At 43.6% G+C, this 14838-nt stretch overlaps 1 pseudogene; it reads left to right on the top strand.

Moving 5' to 3' along the window:
* The first annotated feature begins 529 nt into the window (after positions 1 to 529).
* LOC136507029 (protein FAR1-RELATED SEQUENCE 5-like) lies at positions 530 to 10301 on the top strand (annotated as a pseudogene).
* Positions 10302 to 14838: the final 4537 nt, after the last annotated feature.

The following is a 14838-nucleotide window of genomic DNA, read 5'->3' on the forward strand; positions in this document are numbered from 1 at the left end:
GGAGGCCAGGAAGGTGCTAGTCCTTGCGCCGTCGACGCAGCCGGCATGACAGGAGAAGGAGGCCAGGAAGGTGGTCCTTGCACCGCCGTCCCCTTGGACGATGGAGCCGGCATGATAGGAGAAGGATGCCAGGAAGAGAATTTGTCGCCATCCCAAGACAATTCATCGCCCATGGTTTCTCCCTCTATCCGTGGAGTCAAGGGAGAGCAAGTAACACATGTATGGTCATCATTTGGTCTTTGATCTTCCTCTTCTATCTTTCATGTAGTTTCATCATATATAAATGTGTGCATACTGTACTGTACAGAACACTATTGTTGCTATCGACGATAACACTCGTGCTAATGGGAACGCTCTCCATCATCTAGTAGCTGAAGAAGTGATAGACGGAGTACCAAATAAGGTAACAGTCTTTTTTCCTCTAACTAAATAGCTAGGGCGAAGACAATTATAAATAACTACATTGTGGCAATATAGCTTTAATTCTGATTCGATTGCACAACAGGTGGTTGATAAAGTTGGAATAATTCCTGAAGTTGGTATGACTTTTGAATCAGAGGTCAAAGCTTATGAGATGTATAATGCCTATGCTGGTAATGTTGGGTTCAGTATAAGAAAGAGCCAGACAAGGCATCGAGGAGATGGTAGTATATGTCAAAAGTATATTGTTTGTAGTTGCCAAGGACATGGAGAAACTCAGACATCAAAGGATAGTACAAGGACAGGTTGTGATGCACGTGTTCAGTTTAGTGTCAGCAGAGAGGGGACTTGGACAGTGCAAAAGGTTGTACTTGATCACAATCATTATCTTGCTAGTCCAAATAAATCGCATAAGCTGAGATCCCAACGACGTGTTGTAGAAGCGGACATGATGTTGATTAACCAGATACGACAAGCTGGAATGAAGCCAACACAGGTATATGAGTTTATGAAGGAATTTTATGGAGGATCTGACAAAGTTCCATTCTCAAAGATGGACTGCAAAAATAAAATTGGTCATGAGCGTAGGAAGTACTTAGAATCAAATGATGCTCAAACAGTTTTAGAATACTTGAAGAATAAGCAGATAGAAGATCCTACATTCTTTTATGCCATTCAAATAGATGAGGACGATGGTCGGATGGCTAATTTCTTTTGGGCAGATGGTCAGTCTATCATGGATTATGCATGCTTTGGTGACGTTGTGTCATTTGACACCACTTTTCAAACTAATAAGCTTGAAATGCCATTTGCACCATTCGTTGGAACCAACCATCATAAGCAAACAGTAATTTTTGGTGCTGCTTTGGTATTTAATGAGACCATTGAATTATTTGTTTGGCTCTTTGAAACCTTTCTAACAGCAATGTCAGGAAAGCATCCAAGTACAATTTTCACCGATCAAGACGCAACCATGGCAGGAGCAATTGCCTACGTATTTAGGAATACAAGCCATCGTCTCTGTTTGTGGCACATCTATCTTAACGCCACTAAACATCTCGGGCATGTAATTCAGAAGCACCCTGATAAGTTTCTACCTAATTTTAAGAGATGTGTGTATGAAGATAGATCTGAAGATATGTTCATCTAGAAGTGGCATGAATTGTCGAGTAAGTATGACCTTGAGAAGAACCAATGGATGGCAAACCTATATGATTTGAGAAAAAGGTGGGCTATTGTCTACCGTGATTCATTTATAGCTAATATGGCCTCGACTCAAAGGAGTGAAGGCAAGAACAATGTATTCAAGAAAAGATTCTGTAGGAGACTTGGACTTTCAGAGCTTCTTGTAGAATGTGAGAAGGTTTTTGCTAGCTTTCATGAAAACGAGTTAGACGCGGAATTTAACTCGCGTCGAAAAACCCCGATTACTTACAGCCCAAATTTGCCTTTGTTGAAGACTGCAGCTGAATCATATACAAGGAGGATGTATTTAGAGTTTGAAGAAGAATTTAAACTGCATTTCTCATTCTCTTGTAAATTGTTGCAAACAGATGGGTCAGTTTTGACATATATGGTTACGCATATGCATTCTGTTCATGGAGCAACTGTCATCTTCAACACTGCAGATATGGACATTACGTGTTCCTGCAGAAAGTTTGAGTCCATAGGTATGTACAGACACTTTAAATTACAATACAGTTTCTTATAAATCAAGATTGAAAACAGAATCATTATCATGTAGGTATACTATGCAAGCATGCCTTCAAAGTCTTCAGTGTGAATGATGTTTTCAATTTGCCGTTCAAATATGTACTAAACAGATGGACAAAATATGCGAAAAGAGGATTTTATATTGAGAAACAAGGAGCGGAAAAGAAAAATATGAAAACACATGCTGCACGCATCTCACGAAAGGCGACATCCCTTGCACTGAAGTGCTCAGTGTCAAAACAACTTCTTGTTCACTTGGAGAAAGCCGTCGATAATTTAGTTTTGGAAGTGGATAACTCTCTAAGCAAGGAGCCAGAAAAAACTGATGAGGTTCCTTTAGTATCGACTAACTGTGACACGAACACATTGAAAGGATCAATATCATTTAGAGTTCCTCGGGTTGTAAAAAGTGCAAAGACTAGACGGCTCCAAAGCGCAGTTGAAAAGAACACAAAGAAGAAGAAGAAGAGAAGTGCAAAGAAAAAAGGTGTTTCTCCTACCCATTGCTGTCAGCTCCTTTTGTTTCTGTCATGGCTGCTTTTGTACTGATTTTTTCAATTTCATTATATATATATATATATATATATATATATATATATATATATATATATATATATATATATATATATATATATATATATATATTACACCTGGGTGCATTTTCTATATTGAATGCACCTAGGCCAAAAACTAGTCTCCAACAACTTCTATATCTCAACTCCCAATCTTTCCACACTTGGGAAAATCAACCCAATCATGTGAAAATTATAAGCGCACATATGGTTCTACCAATATAGAGGTGGAAGGACATGGGAAAAATAAAGAATAGGACATGGTTTTCAATACAAACATGTAAGAGAGAAAGAAAGTATAAAAGCAGTTTGGATGATCTAGAAATAGTTCGGGGTTCATGATTCAAAATTGTCTTCTATATTTTAGGAGCGTGGTTTTGAAAACTAATGTAAAAACTCAACAAATGTGCTCCCAACTTTTTTTAGCCACTTGAAAACTCCTTAATTTACCAACTACTCCCTCCGTACTGATACAACATGTCGTTTAGGACAATGACACGGTCTTCAAAACACAACTTTGACCTCTTGTTTTTATAAAAATATTTATGGAAAAGTGATATATGTATACTTTTATGAAAGTATTTTTCAAGACAAATCCATTTATATAACTTTCACATTTGCAACCTCAACAACTTAAAAGGTATTGATGATTTATATTCCCAATGGTTGACCCAAACCTTGTCCAAAATGACATGTTTTACGAGTACGGAGGGAGTATTTTTTTTAGAACGATTGGAGATGCTTTTAGACCATGTTTGGATCTATAAAACTAATAGTTAGCTCCTTGGATCAAAAAGGTTTAGCTAAGTGCTAGTGGAATACCCAACTAACAATAATTTCATTGGTCCAACTAAACTAGCTAATGCCCCTTCGTTCCAAATTATAAGTCACTTTGACTTTTTTATATCCATTTTACAATGGATCTAAATATAATAATATGTTTAGATATATAGAAAAATGGATGAACAAAAAAATCAAAGCGACTTATAATTTGGAATATAGGGAGTATTAGCTAAAAACTATATTAGTTAGCTAACTATTAGCAACTAATCGTACCAAACATGGTCCAAGATTGTTGATGAGGGACCCGCGGGATACCCCACATAGAAGAGAGAAGATCTAGTCCAACTAGGATTTCCCATATGTAATCCCAGTAGCATTGCTACTAGGATTTCCCGTATATAATCCCAGTAGCATTGCTATCATGTAATCCTATTAGAACTTCTACTTTGTAACCGACTAGGATTCTTGCCTCCTGAACTATATAAAGAAGGGCAGGGCTTCCTAGATTGGCACAACCTCAACACACAAGCCTAACAGAAGAAGAGAACAGATAGAAGAGATCAGATAGAGAAAGATAAAGAGAATACTACATCGACAGCTGGCGCGCCAGGTAAGGATTTTCGGTGCGTTGCGTTCGAGAGCTCGATGGAAATCAAGATCACGACTCGTCGGCCCTCGTCGGCAACTCACAGCGGTTCTCGTCGACAACTCGTTGTGTTCATAGCAACGACAATCTGCGATAGGATTTCACGTCTCAGACAATCGACTCCGAGCCACAAGCAAACTGTTCGACTGTATCAGGCTGTTCGACTACATCAAACGACAAGCGAGCTATCAAGCCTAGGTGCTTCCATCTACTCGAATGCTACGCGAACTACTTGAACGCCACGCCAACTACTCAGCTGCGGCGATTGACAACTCGGCCTACAATCAAGCTAATTCACGCTTTAAATTTTAATTTTTAATATATTTCCGAATAATTTTCGTGCGCCTCTGTGGTCGCACTATCCACGACTACTCCACATCTCCGAGCTTGTAGTCGGGATGACACCCAATGGGTGTGCATCGTGCACTCTAGTCTTCTCTTAACGGTCGCTAAAGTACTCGGGTGGCGCATGCCTTAATCCGTGAAGCCTCGGCTCTTCTGTGCATAAGTCTCGATAAATGAGCAGCGATAACAGGGACCAAGGTGCTTAAACGTATCAGGACACTACCTAGGTAGTTTACATGGCCTAACAAGAGCAAGACGCGACACATTCTTTTTATTTCGCACAGGCTAACTGCTCTAGTCTTCTCTTAACGGTCGCTAAAGGACTTGGGTAGCGCATGCCTTAATCTATTAAGCCTTGGCTCTTCTATGCCTAAGTCTCGATAAATGAGCAGCGATAACAGGGACCGTGGTGCTTAAACGTAACATGACGCTACCTGAGGAGTTTACATGGCCTAACAAGAGGAAGACGTGAAAATTTTTACATGCATTTCATAGTACTAGGGCCCACCCCTGATAATTTATTCATATATAGGACATGCTCCTGACTTTCTATCTGGAATGTCAATTATAGCATATTTTTAAATTTAACATGCAGAGGCTACATCTGTACCATGCCATTGGGAAGGACACGCTCCCGAGAGCTACCTTACTCAACCAACAAATTAGACAATTTCAAAAAGAACCCAGGCTGGTCAAAAAACAACCTAGACGAGGTGCGCCAAGGATCAGACAAGTTCAGAAAGAACCTGGATAGGTAAAAAACAACCCAGACAAGATGCGTCAAGGATCAGACAAGTTCAGAAAGAACCCAGGTTGATCAAAAAACAACCCAGACGACGTGCATCAAAATTACAGATAAGTTTAGAAAGAACCCAGGATGATTAAAAAACAACCCAGATGACGTGCGTTAAGGATTGGACAAGTTTAGAGAGAACTTTGATTGAACAAAACAACCAAGACGTTGTGCGTCAAAAATTAGAAAAGTTCAGAAAGAACCTAGGTTGATAAAAAAACAACCTAGACGAGGTGCGTCAAGGATTAGACAAGTGCAGAAGCAACCCGGATTGAACAAAACAGCCCAGACAAAGGTGCATTACGGATTAAACAAGTTCAGAAACAACCCAGATGAAGCGCATCAAGGGTCAAAAAAGTCCAGAAACAACTCAGATGGATCAAAAACTTATTTGTAATTACAAGTACTCGGACACAGGCTTAGGGGCTACATGATACATATCCCCAAAAAGAAAACCCCCAAACTTTTTCTCAAGGACAGATTCTGGACGCCCAAGAAGCAAGAGGCTCAGGGGCTACACTCACTAAAGAAAGAACCCAGAGAGAATAGACCAAAAGGACCCTCTAGCTTTTTCATCACAAAAAGCAAGAGGCTCGGGGGAGAAAGTGCACGTCAATCAAGGTGAACCAACCAAAAGGACCCTCTAGCTTTTCCTGGAGCTCAACCATGAAATGCTCGGGGGCTTATCGATACGGGACCCACGGGATAGCCCACATAGAAGAGAGAATATCTAGTCCAACTAGGATTTCCCATACGTAATCCTAGTAGCATTGCTATTATGTAATCCTATTAGGACTTCTACTTTGTAACCGACTAGGACTCTTGTCTCCTAGACTATATAAAGGAGGGCAGGGCTCCCTAGATCGGTACAACCTCAACATATGACCCCAACAGAATAAGAGAACAAATAGATGAGATCATATAGAGAAAGATAGAGAGAATACTACAGATAGCGCAACGCGTAATATATTATCTACCCCAGACTGGACGTAGGGCGCCGTGATTTTGTGGCATGCTGAACCAGTATAAATCGTTGTCTCCCTATGTTCACCATCGAGTTCCTGCATACGTCGATACCCCTCCAAACAAATCATCGTCCCGGGTACCCTCATGACAAGCAGTCAATGGTAAAACATCGTTAAAGATGTGTTCTTCATCGTATATATATACAACATTGACAACACATGTCTAGATAGGGGGGAGGGTGAATCTAGGCGGAATCGACATAGGTTCATCATCAAAGTCGACTAGGGTCTTGTATATTCATTATTGAGCAGTGCAAACAAAATAGTGTTTTTTTGTTGGTTTTGCTTGAAGTCAGCGTGAATGGCAGATCAGGGTTTCATGAGCATTTTATAAGCTGATGTGGCATTGTATTAATAGAGAGATGAGATATGATAAAAGTTTCATATGATGAAAAGAGTTTAATGGAATAAAACTTTTCCACACTATTTCCAATACATGGGAGTTTTGAAAACAGTGAGATGAAATCTTCAATTGGATGGCCTTAACAATCTCATTAATGGCCAAATGTTTTGAATTATTATGACTGTATAGGATGTTTTTCTTATGTATTTAGTGAAAATTAGTGTGGAAGCTATGTTAACAAAGTCTTGTTAACAATATTAAGATATATATTGTCATGTTTTTTATTGCACCATGTGATCTTCGATATATATTTAGTTTAAATGTTAGTGTAAATTATATCCGGTCTTTGGTTGCATTCATTTTTGTAGCAAGACGGGCTTAACCTTTTTTATCTTATTAGTTGTTCAGGTTTATCCGCGTTTCTAGTGCTTATTAGATCTTATATTCATTGTATTTGTAATAAAATCGGTTCTATATAGGTCATAGATTACACTCTTGCATACTTAGGGGGTGGGGACTGCTCCGATCCATGTTTTTCAGCTCCCATCTATGTTTTTTTTTCAAACGGTTTTAGCTCCACACATACGGTTCGAAAAAAGGATGAAGTTCTAATAGCACTTAGATAGGTGCTCCATTAAAACCTGAAGTTTGTGAAGCTGCTCCACGGTGGAGTTTGTGGAGAGAGAAACCTAGAAAGAGTACATTAATGCAAGTTTAAGGTTTGGACCTCCTGCCCAATCCACGTTGGCAGCCACATCAGTGCTCGGGCGACGTCAGATAAGGGTTTGGACATGGTTGGTACAATAATATAAGTTTAGGGTGTCAGAAATGGAAATCCTAGGTATTAGGAGTTATAGGAGAACTCTAGACAAATTTAGGAGCTGCATGTGAATGAAATAGTCCTTAAAAAATAATAGGTCCTACACTGTTAAAAAAGGGAAAAAAATGGGGTATGGACCATTCTACACGGATCTTTGCGTATTGTGCTGCTACTGTATGAGTTTACTGTAATTCTCTCTCCTCCCATATTTAGTTGAGATCCACATGTCATGCTTATGGTCCCTACAGTGCTCATGCGGATAATCCTCACCTAATTTGTTTGCTTAAAAAAAGGACATCACTCTTCCAAGACTACGTGATAGCACTACTAGTGGGACCCAATAACTCCGATGCAGGTTGTTCTTGTCTTGATGCTTGGACACTCACAGCATGACTGGATGGCATATGAGTAGTATTTTGAGTAGTATTTTTATATAGAGTTGGCACTGAGGTAAGTATCCTCAAATTTCTGGCGTCGGTGCCACCTATTGCAGTGTGTGGACACCTATTGCAGCGTGTGGAGTGATTCCCAAATCTTTTTGTTCTTTTCATTTTAAGCTTCACTTAATCAAAAAAAATTAAGGGCCTGTCGGTACAGCTCACAGCTGTTGTGAGCTGTTTTCTTACCAAACACCCATTGCTAAAATAGATTCATGGGTGAAACTGTTTTTCTTTCTCTCTCATAAGGAAATGAAGTGGGATGAAGCTGAATAAAGTAGCTTATTCCAGCTCTCTTCCTCATTTCTCTCTGCCATCCATAATGAAGTTATTGGTGAAGCTGTTTTGCCAGACAATTTTTCCAAAACAACTCAGCTTCACCTAAAAAGTTGTTCATGAAGCTATTTCTAAAAAAATAGCTTTACTAGCAAAAGTTTTAAATCTCCAGCTAAGCCTCTTAGCTGTTGACCTCCAATGCAGCTAAGCCCAGCTATAGCCGGAGATAGCTTCAGCTAAGCCGTTTAGCTGTTTTTCTTAAACAAAAGGAAAAACAGAGAAGAAGCAATATATCGAATGACAAATCTCGTATAACTGTAGCAAAGCAATGGGCTGCATGGATAGGCAAAGCAATGGGCTAACGAGATGAGTCAGAGATATGAGAAGATGCCAGGGTTACATTATTTTCCTGGGCTGGATGGAAGGGCAAAGCAATGGGCCGGCAGTGGCACACGTTTTAGTGGGCCGCTTGGTCAATTTCCTGGCCTGACATAGTTTAGCGGTAGTTAAGGGCCTGTTTGGTTCTAAATAAGTCACCTACTTATAAGTTAAAAAGTAAAATAAGTGACTTATTTTGCTAAACACCACTAGCTTATAAGTCACCCCTACTTATAAGTTTTAAGTTGGTTCACCCCTGCTTAAAACTTATAAGTCACCCTTTTCCGCGTGGGGCCCACACCTTTAATGAGCTTATAAGTCATCTATAACCAAACATGCATGACTTATAAGTCACTGATTTTTAGTCACCTGACTTAATAAGTCACCTGACTTATGGAAACCAAATAGGCCCTAAGTTTGTCCCAATTAGCCGCAATCTCCAGCTATCTCGGGCTATTAGGGTTTTACTTTTCTTAGTGCTAAAAGTGACGTATCTTAGCTGTGACTTTGTCCAGCAGCTATCGCCGGCTATTTTAAACTTTATTTACTAGTAAAGTCAAACGAGACCTAAGTTTCATTTTAGTGGAGCAAGCAACACCATGACAAGCACCGGTATAAATTTTTACCATCCTAAGTTTCTAACCATCCTACGTGACAACGTGCACGAAATGTTCTCAAATTTTTACCATAGCCTCCACATGTGATGTAAAGACGCGTCACCAAGTTTCATGATTTTCAAACTTCGTTTGCATTTTATATAATTAAAAACACTTCACCCGCAATTTTGTCGCTATGTTTCGTGCGTGAGATGTTTGAAACTTCGGGCGTGCTCCTGGAAACAGCCTCAAAATACAATAAGTAACGCGAATATCATTTTTCCACTCGTCGAATTCCATGATTCGATGCACCTGCAGTTCAAACTTACATTTCCTGGAAAAATGCAATTAAATGAAATAAATTAAGGATATATAGCAAAAGGATCGAGAAATGTGCCAAATTTGAGGATGTACTTCAACTTAATGTGTAAGGGCTGAAGAAAAAGTTTGGAGGAAAAAACAAAAACAAAAAATTATGCTTTGCCGAGTGCCCAACTCTGGCACTCGGCAAAGCCTCTTTGCCGAGTGCCTAACGGGGGACACTCGGCAAAGGTGAAAGTTTTAAAAAAAACGCGGACGATTTCGGTTTTTTTAATTTGAGCTTTGCCAAGTGCCAGATCTGCGGCACTCGGCAAAGAGGTAAGTTTTTTTCTTTTAAGTACGGTTGTTTTTTTAAAAGAAAACTCTTTGCCGAGCACCATATCTATGGCACTCGGCAAAGATATTTGAAAAAAAAATTTAAAAATCCTTTGCCGAGTGCCAGTTCGCGGGCACTCGGCAAAGGAAAGGAATTTCCTTTGGTCGGCCCACCCCGAGGCCCCATCGGCCACACGCGCGCGCCCCCCGCACCCGTCTCTGTGGCCCGCCGCCGCCGCCGCCCGCCCGCCCCCCCCCCGCCGGCGAGACCCACCACCGCTGGCGGACCCCATCCCCGCGCCGCGTCCCCGCCCTGCGCCCCTAGCCCCGCCGCCCGCGCCCGCCCCCAGCCCCGCTGCCCACGCCCGCCCCAGCCCCGCCGCCCGCTGCCGTGGGCCCACGCCGCGTCGGCGGCCACCGACCCCGCCGCTCCGGCCTGCCCGCCCCATCTGCGCGCCCGCCTCTCCTCCCCTCCCCTCCCCTCCGCGCCCCACCCGCGCCCCCACCGGCGCCGCTAAACGTCGGTGGCCCACTGCCGCCAGAGAAGGAGAGGGAGGGCCGCCTTCACCTCCCCTCCCCATTGGGGCCGCGCCTAGCCTGCCCCCCCCCCTCACCGTCGGTTATTGGAGGGGAGGAGGCAGAGGTGAAGTAGGAGGAAGGAGAAGAGGAGAAGGAGGAAGGGGAAGAGAAGGAGAAGAAGAGGAAAAGAAGAGAAGAAGGGGAAGAAGGAGAGGAGGAAGGAGGAAGGAGGAAGGGGAAGAGAAGGAGGAGGAGTTCTCGGTGTCTTCTTTTGTGCGTGCACGTCCTGCCACCGCCCAAGGTATATGCACCGTCCCTTTGTGAATGTCGGCCTTCGTGCTGTGAATGTCAGCCTTCGTGCCGTTGTGAATGTCGTGAATGTCAGCCTTCGTGCCCTTGTGAATGTCGGCCTTCGTGCCATGAATGTCGGCCTTCGTGCCATTGTGAATGTCGTGAATGTCGGCCTTCGTGCCCTTGTGAATGTCGGCCTTCGTGCCGTTATTTTTTGTAGGTTTTGGAAACCTCCCTGTACAGGGGAGGTTCTGCCAAAATTTTCAACTTATAGTGTTGTGTTTCTTGTTTTGCAGAGCAGGACCTGTCGGAGGGGACCCATAGTACCTAGGCGACCCCGATCGTCTTCGTCGGTGTTGCGGTCCTGCCTACATAGCCTCGCTTTGCCACTGCACCGACTCACCACTGCCCCGCTAGCCTGACTCCACCACCACCCTAGGTATAAATAACCTCTCTTCCTTATCGTTGTCGTAGATCAGTGTAACCCAGTTAGGCGTCTCCCATCCGAAAGAGATACGGTTGGAAGTATGCAGATCTTTGCATATGTATAACCGTATCTGTTTTAGATTGTCTACCTTTTCTGGACAGCCCGCGGATGCGTAGACGAGGTTAGTTTCCATGGTCTGCTCCAATCCGAGACAGAGTTTTAGCATCACCTCCGTGTTGTTCTCCGGATACACACTCTCCTTGCCAGGACATGTATCTGGAGAACAGTGGGGAGGTGCTACTGAAATTCTGTTTTGGCTCGGAGTAGACCATGGAAACTGACCTCGTCTACGCATCCACGGGTGGGATTAGGACATATCCTCACCTATTAGATAGTAGGAACACCACGTAGATGCAGTTGATGGTTACATTACTCGTTGATATCTATTTTAGAGGATGGATGACCGTGAGTGGATGTACACGGGATACAGAAGTAAGAGTGATGTCAGCACTGAATGGGGGCAGAAGACCGAGGCTTTCTTGGACCATGCATTCGACAGGGGTGCGAATAGAGCGCATCTAATGAAGTGTCCCTGCAGCATGTGTGCAAACAGAAAATGGCAAAAGAAGGACAACATGGGTATACATCTTCAGAAGCATGGCTTTATGCCGGACTATACCCGGTGGATCCACCACGGTGAAGCCCATCGGATGAGAGAGGAAGTGGTGAGACCACGCCTCGAGCATGTTGATGATGATGGCAGGGTTGCACACATGTTAGATGACTATCAACAAGCACAGATCCCTGATGGACGTGCGGAGGAGACGGAGGCATCCGCAAAGGCGTTCTATGACATGATGTCTTCGGCATAGAAACCCCTCCATGATCGGACAACGGTTTGTCAACTCGATGCCATTGGACGCGTGATGGGGTTCAAGGCCGAGATCAACATGGGTCGACAACACTTCGATGGTATGTTGGCCTTGATTGCTAGCATGCTTTCGGAGGGCCACGTTCTACCAAAGAGCCTGTACGAGTGCTAGAAACTCCTTGATGGACTCAAGATGTCTTACGAGCAAATACATGCTTGTCTGAATGGGTGTGTCCTCTTTAGGAAAGAACATGAGCATGAAAAGTACTGTCCGAAGTGCAAATCCTCACGGTACCTGGAGGTAGACTCTGGGGATGGTCACAAGAAGCAGCTTACAGTCCTGATGAAAATCTTACGGTACCTCCCATTCGTGCCGAGGATCCAATGGCTATACATGAGCGAGGAATCCTCTAAGCAGATGACGTGGCACAAACAGGGCACACAATACAATCCTGACAAGATGGTACATCCGTCCGATGGTGAAGCATGGAACCACTTTGATGGCATTCATCATGAGAAAGCATCAGAGCCTCGTAACATACGTGTTGCGCTGGCAACAGATGGGTTCAATCCTTATGGTTTTATGGCTGCCCCCTACACATGTTGGCCCATGTTCGTCATCCCCCTCAATCTCCCCCGGCGTCGCCTTTGAACGTTTGAACGTATTCTTATCATTGATAATTCCTAGACACCCGGGCAAGAAGATGGGTGTCTTCATGGAGCCTCTGATTGATGAATTGGTCAGTGCTTGGGAGGATGGGGTATGGACATACGACAGAGCTACAAAGACACCCTTCAAAATGCACGTTTGGTACCAGTACTCCATGCATGACTTCCTAGCATATGGGATATTCTCCGGTTGGTGTATCCACGGGAAGTTCCCATGTCCATTATGCAAGGATCGTCTGAGGTTCATCTGGCTCAAGAAGGGTGGCAAGTATTCATCGTTTGACAAACATCATCAATTCGTCCCTCTCAAGCATCCATTCAGGCAAGACACCAAGAACTTTACAAAAGGTGTCATAGTGATAGAACCTGCACCACAGATGATGACTGGTGCCAAGGTTCATGCTCAGATAGATGCTCTCATGGAGAATCAAGAAGGTGATGGCTTCGTGGGATATAGCGAGGAACACATGTGGACTCATAAGTTGGGCTTGACAAGGCTCCCCTATTTTGATGACCTTCTTATGCCACATTACATTAATGTCATGCACATAGAAAAGAATGTTGCCGAGGCACTCTGGGGAACAATCATGGAAACTAAAATGTCAAAGGACAACCCTCAGGCTAGAGTGGACCTGGTAGAGTTGTGTGATAGACCACATCAAGAGATGCGTGCTCCTGGAGGCGGCAAGACATGGAAAAGGCCTAAGGTAGATTTCATCTTGACCCCTAGACAAAGGAGGGAAGTACTCCAATGGATCTAGACATTAATGTTCCCTGATGGGTATGCAGCGAATCTGAGGAGGGGAGTGAACTTAACTACTCTCCGAGTGAACGGGATGAAGAGTCACGACTACCACATATGGATTGAGTGGCTTCTTTCGACGATGGTTCGAGGCTTTGTCCCTGAGCACATATGGACAGTGCTGGCAGAGTTGAGCTACTTCTTCCGCCAGCTCTGTGCCAAGGAGTTATCTCGGACCGTGATTGCTGACTTGGAAAAAGTGGCACCTGTCTTGCTTTGCAAGTTGGAGAAGATCTTTCCACCCGGCTTCTTCAATCCGATGCAGCATCTGATATTGCACCTCCCGTATGAGGCACGAATGGGGGGGCCGTGCAGGCCTGTTGGTGCTATCCAATTGAGAGATGCCTAAAGACACTTCAGAAAAAGTGTAAAAACAAAGGCAAAATTGAGGCTTCCATTGCAAGTGCATTCACTATGGAGGAGGTGTCAAACTTCACAAATTGTATTATTCTGACAACCTTCCAAGTGTGCATAATCCACCTCCTCGTTACAATGCTGACAAAAATGCCTCGAGCCTCAGCCTTTTCCGAGGGCAACTTGGAAGAGCAGGTGCATCGACCAATAAGCCCCTGACAAATGTGGAGTGGCACAAAATCATGTTATATGTGCTGACCAACCTTGAAGAGGTGGACCCATATATTGCGTAAGTTCTCAACGAACTTGTTTCAATAATCCCGCACTATTCTACATCCAACCCCCTTGTTTGTCATTACAGGGAATTCATTCATGAATACTGGCCCCATTCAAGGGAACCAACCCCGCCGGAATGTGATACCCTTCTTTCCAAGGGTGCGGGACAAGGGAGCCCCGATTTTATTTCCTCGTTCAAAACCAAGGTACTGTCCAATTTAGCCCTGATTTTTTGTTGCTCGTACGTCCGATTAATATAACGATGTATCCTACTTGAGCTTGCAAGCCCAAACCGATGCGTCTATCAGTGCCGAGTTGAGACAGGTTGCCAATGGCTGTGACCAAAGGGTCAAGTCATCGGATGCCTATGACGTGAATGGATATCGATTTCACACAGGAAGCTGCAAGCGGAGGCGGCCCAATCGAAGATCCACAAATAGCGGGGTTTTTACGCCCGGCACTGATGGCGTAGACTATTATGGAAGAATTGAAGAAATATACGAACTTTCATTCCGTGGAAGCACAAATCTTTATCCTGTCGTATTCAGATGCCATTGGTTTGATCCGAGAGTAACGAGGAAGACCCCTCATCTTGGTCTAGTCGAAATTCGACAGGATTCCATCTATTCAAGAGACGATGTGTACATTGTGGCGCAACAGGCCACATAGGTTTATTATACGCCATATGCTTGCAAGACTAGACCGAATCTTAGTGGTTGATTTGTTGTGCACAAGGTCTCACCACACGGCCGACTACCTGTCCCAAACGATGAAGATTACAACTTCAACCCAAGCACGTATGATGGAGAGTTCTATCAAGAAGATAGGCTACAAGGGAGGTTTGAG

Source organism: Miscanthus floridulus, chromosome 15, assembly GCF_019320115.1.
Source record: "Miscanthus floridulus cultivar M001 chromosome 15, ASM1932011v1, whole genome shotgun sequence".
NCBI lineage: Eukaryota > Viridiplantae > Streptophyta > Magnoliopsida > Poales > Poaceae > Miscanthus > Miscanthus floridulus.